General features: G+C 42.0%; 1 long non-coding RNA gene across 1 annotated transcript in view; it reads right to left on the bottom strand.

Annotated features, from left to right (window-relative positions):
• Positions 1-544: 544 nt before the first annotated feature.
• The window catches only part of LOC143688211 (uncharacterized), a 95,907-nt gene continuing 84,196 nt past the window's right edge, over positions 545-12,255 (bottom strand). The window contains exons 4-5 of the long non-coding RNA XR_013177882.1: positions 3,561-3,659; positions 545-628 (exon numbers count right to left, since the gene is read on the bottom strand). This is a non-coding gene — a long non-coding RNA (uncharacterized LOC143688211). The remainder of the gene's footprint in view (positions 629-3,560; positions 3,660-12,255) is intronic.

The following is a 12,255-nucleotide window of genomic DNA, read 5'->3' as shown; positions in this document are numbered from 1 at the left end:
CATAGGTTTTCTTCAAGTTAAAGCAAACTGCTGCCAGAAAGAAATGGCCCCTTCTTTGTAATTTTGTAGCCCCAGGGTGCTGTTTTAGCACCAGTGCAGAATATACAATTCCATCCTTTGTTCTCTGACTACATTCTTTTGCTCCTCAATTACAGCAATTTTCTACTTCATATTTATAGTTACTTGTCTACTTGCCTTTTCCTCTACCATATTGTAACATCTTCAGGATAGACACCGTTTCTTATTCGGTTTCAAATCTTCCATAGTATGACCTCAATGCTTTAACATAGTGATGTAATGAATTTTGTTGAATCCCAGGTTGAACTAAAAGTAGTTGCTTTCTCACATTCAGAAAGGGTGCATTTATAGTCTCTCTATTAACAGAGGGGACCACTCAGGGCTTGGGGTCCAGAGAATGATGCCACATGTTTCTTCTCTGCTTGGTTTAGGTTACCGCCCATACTGAACACAGTCCACCTTGTACTGGCACTCAAAAGTCCTCTACTGGATTCCCACCCTTTGCAGAATTACCTGTCTGTCCTTCCTCCTGGGCACTGCTGCTGTTCCTTGTTCTTGAGACCTGTTCTTAGCTGCATCGATAGAGTAGTACAGTCTTCAAATTGGACCACTAAAATAAAGCCCACAGGTATTTTTATTTTTCCTTTTGTTAACGCTGGTAAGCTACAACAGAAGAGCTTTGAAGCAATATTATGCCAAATGGCTTGATCTCTACTGGGAAGAAAATGGGAAGAATAAATAATAAACATGATAAGCAAATTATATAGAAAGTTAGAAGGTAATGAGGGCTTTGCAAAACAACAACAACAATAAAGAAAAGAGAAAGTGTGGGGGCAGTGTAAGGAGAGTGGAGTAGGGGAGGTACAGGGTGAGGAAACAGCAAGTTTAATCAGGGCATAGAGAATTGGTTGGTGAGAATGGGAGGTTTGAGCAAAGACTTGACAGGGGAGAGGGAGAAGCCACGTGGACCTTGGAGGGAAGAGTGTTCAGGCAAAGCGAGTGCTTCAGTTTTCTCAAGCTGATGAAATGCAATTGTTCTAGTTTGCTAGCTGCTGGAATGCAATATACCAGAAACAGAATGACTTTTAAAAAGGGGTATTTAATAAGTTGCTCGTTCACAGTTCTAAGGCCGAGAAAATGTCCCAATTAAAACAAGTCTATAGAAATGTCTAATCTAAGGCATCCAGGTAAAGATACCTTGGTTCAAGAAGGCTGATGAAGTTCAGGGTTTCTCTCTCAAGTGAGAAGGCACATGGCGAACACGGTTAGGGCTTCTCTCTCGGCTAGAAGGGCACATGGTGAATACGTCATCTGCTAGCTTTCTCTCCTGGCTTCTGGTTTCATGAAACTCCCTCGGAGGCATTTTCCTTCTTCATCTCCAAAGGTCACTGGCTCGTGGACTCTCTCTGCTTCGTGGTGCTGCAGCATTCTCTGCTCTCTCTGAATCTCCCATTCTCCAAAACGTTTCCTCTTTTATAGGACTCCAATAAACCATTCAAGACCCACCCAAATGGGTGGGACATGTCGTCACCTAATCCAGCTTAACAACCACTCTTGACTAAATCACATCATGTAGGGAGATGATCTGATTACAGTTTCAAACATACAGTATTGAATAGGTATTATTCCACTTTTATGAAATGGGATTTTGATTAAAACATGATTTTTCTAGGGGGCATACATCCCTTTAAACCAGCACAGCAATATACCAGAAATGAACTTGCTTGTCTTAAAAAAATATTTTTATTGACAAATCTTCACACACATGTAGTCCATACATGGTGTACAATCAGTGGCTCACACTATCATCACACAGTTGTGTATTCATCACCATGATCATTTTTAGAACATTAGCATCACTCCAGAAAAGAAAATAACAAGCATACCTTTCCCTCTCTTGACCACTAGTATTTCAATCTACCCAATTTATTTTACTCCTTAATCCCCCTATTATTTATTTTTTATCCATATTGTGTTACTCACCTGTCCATATCCTGGCTAAAAGGAGGGTCAGACACAAGGTTTTCATAATCACACAGTCACATTGCAAAAGCTATATCTTTATACAATCATCTTCAAGAATCAAAGGTATGGAACACAGCTCTACAATTTCAAGTACTTCCTTCCAGCCACTCCTATACAGCATAAACTTAAAAGGAATACGTATATCATGCATAAGAATAACCTCTAAGATAACCTCTTAACTCTGTTTGAAATATCTCAGCCACTAAAACTTTATTTTGTCTCATTTCTCTCTTCCCCCTTTTGGTCAAGAAGGCTTTCTCAATCCCATGATGCTGGGTACCAGCTCATCCTGGAGTTCTCTCCCATGTTGCTAGGGAGCTTTATACCCCTGGGAGGTATGTTTTATGTAGGGGGGAAGGCAGTGAGTTCACCTACCGAACTGAGAGAGAGAGAGAGAGAGAGAGAGAGAGAGAGAGAGAGAGAGACAACATCTGAGCAACAAAAGAGGTTTTCTGTGAGTGACTCTTAGACATATTATAAGTAAACTTAGCTTATTCTTTGCAGGAATAAGTTTCATAGGGCAAACCCCAAGATCAAGGGCTCAGCCTATTGAGTTGGTTGTCCCCACTGTATGCAAGAATATCAGGAATTCTCCAAGTGGAGAAGTTAAATATTTCCTTCTTTCTCCCCAGTTCCCCAAGGGAACTTTGCAAATAGTTCTTTAATCACTGCCCAAATTACTCTGGGATATATCAGGGCATCACACTAACCTGGACAAACCAATAAGCTCTCACACCCTATTCAAGATTCCATGTACTCATGGTGTTCAACTAAACTGACTACACAAGTTAAATTAGGTAATGTGCCACCCCAAATATATATTTTGCACCAAATAAACATCTCTCCCTTTGGTCTCACACAGAAGTTGAAGTTTTAAAATATGAATGATATCATCCTTTCCCCTGTGTTCTGATCTACCCCAGTCCTATTCAGATCAGCTTCCTTCATATCTTCAGTAGAAGTCTGATCCCTTTTTCAACTTTTTAAACAGTTCCTGTATGGGGTACTGCTGACTTTCATAGCTTCGGAGCTCTAATTCTGAGCTGCAGGTATTACATAAATACCCAAAGTTTACCAGAAATGGATTTGCTTTTAACAACAGGGATTTATTGGCTTAAAAATTTACAGTTCTAAGGCCATGAGAATGTCCAATTAAGGCATCAACAGGCAATACTTTCTCTGAAGACAAGGTTACAGGTGAGCTTGGGCTCCTCGATCAGTGAGGCACATGGCAACGTCTGCTGGTCTTTCTTTCTTGGGTTTTGTTGCTTCAGCTTCTGGCTTCTCCATCTGTGGCTTTTGCTGTAAATTCTCTGGGTGTTTCCCTGAATTTCTATCATCTTAAAAAGGACTTCAGTAGGAGGATTAAAATCCTCCTTGGGGTAGACTCAAGTGAAATCACCTAATCAAAAGGTCCTACCTATCATAGGTTTGCAGGAATGGATTATATACATAATATAATATTAGGTACTATCATAATGTAAATATTATGAGATTTATTAAAGGAATTTGCTCACATGATTGTGGGGATTGGCAAGTCTGAATGTCATCAGGCAGGCTGCAAGCTGGGAACTCCCCTGAAGGTTTTTGATGAATTCCCAGGAGAAGCTAGATGGCTGAAAGAGAAATAAAAATCCTTCATTTTCACTGCTGAAATCATCAGTTCTCCCTTTCAGGCCTTCAACTGATTGAATGAGACTCTCTCATTGCTGAAGGCCATTTCCTTTGTTGATTGTAGATGTCATCAGCCATAGATGCAATCAGCTGCTTGATAATTTAAATCCATGAAATATCCTGACAGTAACTGTCAGACCAGTACTTGCTTGACCAAACAACTGGATATCATAACCTGGCCAGGTTGATGCATGCACTTAACCATCACAGTTATATCTTACTATGGTTAATATTATGGGAAAAAGAACAGCTCTTCAGAAATCTTTTCATATCTTAAACTCAGAGTTTCTGGGCCTGGAATCTAATCCATCACATTTTACTACTTGAGTGAAGCCTTGCCCCCCAAATCACAGGATGCCAAGGGAGCCTAGGAAAGTACAGCAGAGGTCACTGTGTTCTGCTCAAGACGGCAACTCCAGGAGTCATCCCTAGCTCTTCTTTTGCACCCTGGTATGAACACTGTCCACCCTTTCTTGGTAACTGCAAATTTCCTAACAGAGCTAGCTGTGTCCACACCCCACAGGGCACCCAACACAACCGCATGAATGACTTTTAAGGTGAGGTCAAATCCTGTTACCCCTCCATGAAATCCCTGTGCTCCCAGTGCTCTGTGTTGGGTTGCCCGGGACTTGGCCAGCTCTGCTTTGTTGCCTGGGTGTGTCCTTCCCAACCCTGCTTCTCCCTGTCTTTTCAGAGGCATCAGGTCTGCACCATGGTCTGAAAGCCTTTCTTACCCAACTCTGATCTACGTCTTCATCTTTCACAAATGTCACCTGCATTCAACCTCTGTATGCCCAACTGCATCATGGCAGCTGCTTCCTGAAGGCCCCCACCTTATACAGTGGTACTAAAAGCTGTCCAAGAAAGAGGTGGTAAGAGGGTTTGGGGACCGGATCACTCACTCAACAGGCAATGAGGATCCCATCCTGGATGAGGATGACCCTGTGGAGCAGGGATAATTTTTGGCACCAGGCACTTATACAGTTGTTAAAACCTTCCCCACTACACTTCACTGCAGGGGAAAGTTGTGGCTGGAGAGATGATTCAGGCATCTGAAAAGTCAGAGGCAAACAACTTTACAGGAACAATGGAATTGGCTGGTTGTTAGTAAGTTGCATTGATTTCCTGCAGTGGGATAATGGAAAGCTGTGTGCAGTTAATCAACAATTGGAAACTAAGTGTGAAGCCCAGAGGGCCTCTTGGAGAGCTTTCGAAGAGGCCAGCATCTACCATAGTCAGAGAATAGAAAAAGCAGAACAAACTCAAGATTTAGTAGTCTTTCTAACTTCAAAGGTGGTTGAATCATTTATGTCAGGTTCTGTGCCCTGGCCAGGAGATGGGAAAGGGACACTGGGTCAGTGGCTCCAAGTATTTTGACTTCCCAGACTTCTCTGAACCCTCAGAATGTGTGGAGGTGACTTAGGGCTCCCTATTAACAGCTAGGACACTTCAGAGTCTTCTCCTCACAGATAAGAAGGGTCTCCTCAGAATGCCCATTACCTTTCTTGGTTTCTAGGCCAAGAACTATGGGTATGACACAGCATAACCAAGCCAGGAATGTTGTGCTGAGCTTGATAAATTGGGAAGGGATTACGTTTTCCCAAACTGAAAAAATTAGCCAGCATGTACTGGCAGGAATTGGGACTGGCGTGATGGCAGTAAGGGAGGGAGGCTGAAACCTAAAACTGGATAAGCATGAATTTATGGATTTGGGAACACTTTCTCAGGATATGGGATTTAACACCCTGACAAAGACCCCAGGTGATGGTGTAGACTTGCTTCTGGGTGGGTCTGAAGGAAGTTGAAAAGTTCAATGGCATGGCCAGTAGAGGAAGGGGATCAAAGGTTCAGGGAAGTGAACACACTGGGGAGATGTGTCACGTGAGACCTGGACACCTGCCAGAGGATCGCATCGTGTGGGAAGGTCCTGAGAGCACACTATTCACCAAGCCATCAGGAATTCTGTGGTGCCATCCTCTGTGAGCTGTGACTCAGGATGTAAAATGTGTCACATACCTTAGTCAATGCATAACAATGATGATGGGGCACCCAATCCACTGAGGGTGAGTGTTAGTATACTTAATCAAGGAAGGCAAGAATGGATGCACAGGAGGGTGAGGGTGGTTGCTCTGCAAAACTATGAAATTCTTTTTTGTCTACTTCTTGAATCTGAGGCACCTCTCAAACCTGGACCTGGACTGAAAAGGAGGCTAGGTTCCCAAGAGGAAGAACATAGCAACACCACAGCAGGTATATAAAGTAAGAAAACCCTTCCCCTTCCCTAAAGACCATTTATTTGGGTGACTGTTCTCTGGGGAAAGTACCAGACAATTTGAGGATTGGGCACCGGTTTTGAGTAGGCATTGATAACTTGGAGACCTGGCATGCCTTTATAACCCCACTGTTTAGGGGTGACACACAGGACCCAGGTAATAAATGAAGTTCTGGCTGAAGTCTGGCTTACAGTAGGTTTACTGGGTCCATGGACCCACCCAGAGATTGTTCCTCCAGTCTCTGAATGTATACTTCAGCTTGACATACTTGGCAGTTGGAATAACCTTGCCACTGGGCCCTTGGTTGAGCTTTTGTCATATTAGGAAAGGCCAAGTAGATGTTCCTTTTGGCTATAGTTGTAAATCTGAAACAATATTGCATCACAGAGTGGAGTGGTGGTGGCAGTTGATGTCACCTTTGGGGACTGAAGGATTGAGTGGTGGGAGCTGCTATCATATCTCCAGTTATTTCACTAGGTTGTCCTCTGCCAAACTGGGTGAGTCTTGAAGAATGACTGTGGACTATCAGAAGCTCATCTAAGTCATAGCTCAATCAAAGCTGTTTGTGTCTGATTTGGTATCTTTTCTACAGCAGAAGAATCTCACCTCATATAACTACTGTGCAACCACTGATAAGACAAATGCCATCTTTTCTGTCTCAATCAAGAAAGAGGATCAGAAAGGGAAACTATTCACATGGAAGAGCTAACAGTATATACTTACTGTGTCATCCCACTTCAGCAGGAGGTAGCTAGAATGCTAACAGCCCTGATAAGAAACATATGTTCCTGAGGTTGAGAGAGAAACCTCTGAATCTCATAAAGTTGGAGAAATGCCACTTCAGTAAAATTTTTAGGAGTATAGTGGTCAGGGAATGCTGGGAAATCCCCTTCAAAGTAAAAGACAGATTGCTGCATCTTACATCCCTTACCCCCACAAAGGGAAACACATTGCCTGGTAAGCCCTCTCAGATTCTGGAGACAACACATTTTACATCTAGGAATATTGTTCTGGCCCGAATAGCAGGTGGCAGGAAGGTCTATGGACAGGGCATTCAGCAGGTCCATGCTATGGTACAAACAGACCTGCTGCTTGGGACATAAGATTCAGAAGACCTTATGGTGCTGGAAATGTCAGAGGTGGGAAAAATGCAGTGTTGAGTCTGGGGAAAGCCCCAGTAGGAGAATGGCAATGCAGGCCCCTGGGGTTCTGCACCTAGGCCATGATCTTTACAATGAAGCCTTTTAAAAACAATTCCCAGAGTCGTGGTAAAGACTGGTTCCTAAGCAGGGGAATAACATGGCCAATTGACATTAGATAGCCTTTGTTATCTGCTACCCAGGACCTGGAATGATGGGCCATGGATGAAGTCGCTATGATGGCAGAGATGGAGGAGGTACTTGGGGCTAACATCACGGACTCCCACTTACCAAGACTGACCCAGCAACAGCTGTTTCTGCCAGCCATAGAGAACAATGCTGAGCCCCGTACATGGCCTGCTTCCTTGAGAAGACCACCTGGCCGCTTTGTGGCAAGATTACTTTGGTCTCCTCTGTCCTGGACGACAGTGATTTGTTCTCCCAAGAATAAATACATATTTTAGCTGTGGACTTACCTTTCCTGTCCATAGAGATTCCGTTAGTACCACCAGCTGGTGGCTTATGGAATGGTGCATCTGCAGGCATGGAATCCCACACAACAGAGCAGACATTGTGGAACATCCATCAACAAAGGAGGTGCAGAGATCAACTGGTTTTATGACATACTGCACCAACCTGAGCTGCTGACTTGGCTGGAGCTCCAGCTTGGAGGCAGTATTCTGAGAATGGTGTACTATTCTGTGAGGATAGGGTGCTGAGAGTACAGGGACCTTCTGAATCAGAGATCTCTAGCTGGAGCTATGTCCCAAAGAGAAAGAATCACATGGATTCACAGGAGCGGCTTCACTCGTTTTCATTCCTAATGACCTACAGGGGATTTTTATTTTCTGGTTTCCAGAACTTAACTTCAGGGTGAAAGATCCCAGTCTCCAAAGGGGTTGCTTTCTTGCCAGGAAACACACAAAAGTCCTATTGAACTACAAGCTATGGCTGCTGCTTGGACAAGAAAAAGAGTCAGCGTTTTGGCAGCGATGAAGAGCCTGGTCAACAGAGAGAGAGGTAGGGCTGCTGCTGCTACACAATGTCAGTGGAGAGGAAGATGGGTAGAACTCAGGAGAAGCAGTGGGTCTCTGGAGGGGTTGCTCCAAAAACATCAATGGAGAAGTGAGTCCATACAGTTCATGAGTGGACTGTGGCAACCAGTGAGATATGCCGCTCAGATTGTCATTTGAGAGCAAATGTCTGGTCAGCTGACAGCCTTTCAGCCGCAGCATTTCCAGTATCTGCTTCAGCTTTTGAACCACAATTATACTTTGCCTGGCAGCTCTCAGCTAATGATGGAGTTTGGTGCTGGTGGTGGTGGGGAACTAAGGCCATCTCTGTCCAACAGGACTCCTCCAATGGGCAGGCTTCACTCCTATCAGTTTGGCTGTCTGAGACTCTCTTCTCCCTATCTTGTTTCTTACCCCTTTCCCTTTCCAGGTGTCACATCTTTAGATCTGAAGGCTTGCCCCACCAATCTTGATTCTTCCCTTATGTTTTTCACAATGCTGCTCCCAACAAACAAACAAACAAATCTCTTGCACTTCTAACTCAACCTCGCCGTCTGCTCCCCTTAGGTCCCGACTGACACAGTGCTCGTCTGGTCAGCTGGTTGCCTCTGTTTAGCCACAGATAAAGGCAGTAAGATGCAGTCTAAATGGCTAGCAAAGGCATGCCAACACATGGAAATATTTATGCCCATTTAAAAACTTGATTCACAAAGTAGTACCAGATTTTCTTATTACAGATTTTTTTTTTTCAATTCAGGGGCTTTTACAGTTAAAATATTCTGGAAGTTGAACAGGAAAACTAAATTGAAGATAAATCTAAGTTAATTATAGATGCAAAACTTCTGTCTTAAATGTCAGCAACTACCCCACTTCCTTTACCCAGAGTTCAGTTAGCATTCTGCGAATTGCACGCAGACTTCTTGCTTATTACGGAATTTGCTCTTTCTATTTCTGAAGAAGCTAAATTCAGGGGTAACCAAACCAAACAGGTCTCCCATTTAGATTAAGTACCTTCTGTGGCTGAGGCACTTCCTCTTGAATGCTTGACAGTCACCCCAAATTAAACAGGGTGGTGGAAAAAATCCTTCCTTTCCCTTTCAGCTCTTCCTTGACTTCCTGATTTCTTAGTACTATTTGGGACAATATGATGTGGAACATTCACTAGATTCAGACAACGGCATTGTTTTGACTGCCACTCTTTTCTCTGTTGGAGATCCTCGAAGATAGCTCAATTCTTTGGGTTCCTGACAATGCCTTGGATAAGAGAGTAGGAGCAGACAGCTTTTCTTTCAGTTTCTTCATTCAGGCCCTGCAGATGAAGTAAGTCTGCAAAATAACTTTCACGAAAAGAACATAGCAGTATACCTTGGATCCTTTCACTGGCTTCCTATCATCCAATCTTTTGGTTTTTTTCTTTAAAGCTTCAAGAAATGGGCTTTGAAATTTGTTGCAACTGTATCCACAATCCCCTCACTTTTCTTTATTAACTGGTCTTTTGGAAAGCATCTTCAACAACCTTTTCAATATATCCTGCCCTCTTTCTTCTTGTGAGGATGAATACTACCTGGTGTATTTCCCAGTCTACCTTGTTGTATCAACGCCTCTTTCAGTGCTCAGACACCTTCTTAAGACCCATGTCCTCCTGAAGGCCATTCTAACTGCCTCCAAAGGATTTCTTCCTTAGTCATTGTCCCAACACTTCCTTATTTATTAGCTTATTTTGATGACACATACTACATGTAGAAAAGCAACTAGCAAGTGCATCAATTTCTTCTGTTTTATAAACTGTAGTTAAACTACTCTGCTTTTATTATAATCACAAGTGTGCAAATAAACGAAAATTTGCTGGAAGATCACCAATTTTATTTGTAGATTGAAGGAATCATTTGACTTCTTTGGGATTTTGCTACTGTTGTTTGTGGTCAGAATGAAAGGTTTTATTTATCATTCCTAGACTGTTGAAATTCAATAAATGTTTGCTTTTAAATTTTAATTTTTGGTCTTTGTTTCACGTAACACTCAGTTGTTCCTCAAGAATTGTTGAAAGAAATGCTCAGAATCTTCTGAAAGTCAACTGGAAGTTTCACAGTGAGGCAGGAAATCTAAATCCCAGTCCATTACTCACAGCTATAACATCTGCATTTTGGGAGCAGAAGGTGAAAGTTTTAAACTATTCTGTCATCTGCAATGAAATGGAATGATCAGTTATTCCTAAGGCAGTTATGTGATGATGGCTCTGAGGCTGGCTTCTGGGTGACAGCAATTCACATGTTCCTTTCCAGTTTGTTCTCCTTTCAGTAAGGAGCTCACAATCAGACTGCCGTTTAGCATAAGCTGCTAAATGGTTCTCTTTGCTTTTTTTGTCTATTGTAATAATCAAGACTGGTTTTGGCAACAACATATTGCATTAGGCAAGGATTAAATTGGATTTGTGTGTTGTGATTTGTTCCAGAGGAGGAGAGGAAATGTTTTGGTCTTCCCCAGAATCACCGCTCTTTGAGTCACTTAAATCCTCCAGTAGACAAAGCCTGGGAGAACATTCCATAGAGAACTGTTTTAATAGGTGCTCTGCCTCTTTTTTTTTTTTAAATCTAAATTAACATCTAGATTATAAAGTGTGTCTCTATTTTGCAGCCTTCCAGCTCCAGACTGCTTTTAAATCCCAACCTCCAAATCCTAATGAGACCAGATAGTCTTTTACTTTTATAAGTATATTTATCAAAGCTGTTCCAAATCTTCTATATTTCACAGACCAGTAAATTTACAAAAAATGTTTGGAACCCTTGCTTAAGGTTTCGATTTTTTTATTTTGCCAAGTAAGAACAATTAAAAAAAAAAAGACTATCAAACCTGTAGTCTTTTTTTTCAATTATTTATTTTTAATTAAAAAAATTAACGACAAACAAACAAAAACAATATATGATCATTCCGTTCTACACATATAATCAGTAATTCACAATATTATCACATGGTTGCATATTCATCATTTCTTAGAACATTTGCATCAATTCAGAAAAATAAATAAAAAGACAACAGAAAAAGAAATAAAACGAAAACAAGAAAAAGAGATTATACGTACCATACCCCTTACCCCTCGCTTTCATTGATCACTAGCATATCAAACTAAATTTATTTTAACATTTGTTCCCCCTATTATTTATTTTTGTTCCATATGTTCTACTCATCTGTTGCCAAGGTATATAAAAGGAGCATCAGACACAAGGTTTTCATAATCACACAGTCACATTGTGACAGCTCTATCATTATTCAGTCATCCTTGAGAAACATGGCTACTGGAACACAGCTCTACATTTTCAGGCAGTTCCCTCCACCCTCTCCATTACATCTTGAATAACAAGGTGCTATCTACTTAATGCATAAGAATAACCTCCAGGATAACCTCTCAGCTCTGTTTGGAATCTCTCAGCCATTGACACTTTGTCTCATTTCACTCTTCCCCCTTTTGGTCGAGAAGGTTTTCTCAATCCCTTGATGCTAAGTCTCAGCTCATTCTAGGGTTTTTCTCAATCCCTTGATGCTGAGTCTCAGCTCATTCTAGGATTTCTGTCCCATGTTGCCAGGAAGGTCCACACCCCTGGGAGTCATGTCCCAAGTAGACAGGGCGAGAGTGGTGAGTTTTCTTGCTGTGTTGGCTGGAGAGAGAGGCCACATCTGACCAACAAAAGAGGTTCTCTTGGGGGTGACTCTTAGGCCTAAATTTTAAGTAGGCTTGACCTATCCTTTGTGGGGTTAAGTTTCATATGAACAAACCCCAAGACTGGGGGCTCAGCCTGTAACTTTGGTGGTCCACACTGCTTGTGAGAATATCAAGAATTCAACTTGGGGAAGTTGAATTTCTCCCCATTCTCACCATTCCCCAAAGGAGACTTCACAAATACTTTTCCACTCACTGATCAAATCGCTCTGGGATTCATCGGGGCATCACTCTGGACAAACCAACAAAATCTCATGTAAACCTATAGTCTTTTTTCTAGAAAAATTTATTGTGGAAGATATTACTCCTTTCTTTCTTGCTGGCAAAATTATGATTTTTGTTTCAGTGTCTACCCCTGCCCCCATGAATTCAAGTTAAATCTTGAGTAGTCTAATGCT

This window comes from Tamandua tetradactyla, chromosome 1 (assembly GCF_023851605.1).
Source record: "Tamandua tetradactyla isolate mTamTet1 chromosome 1, mTamTet1.pri, whole genome shotgun sequence".
In the NCBI taxonomy this organism is placed as follows: domain Eukaryota; kingdom Metazoa; phylum Chordata; class Mammalia; order Pilosa; family Myrmecophagidae; genus Tamandua; species Tamandua tetradactyla.
This window is presented reverse-complemented; position numbering and strand designations above follow the sequence as displayed.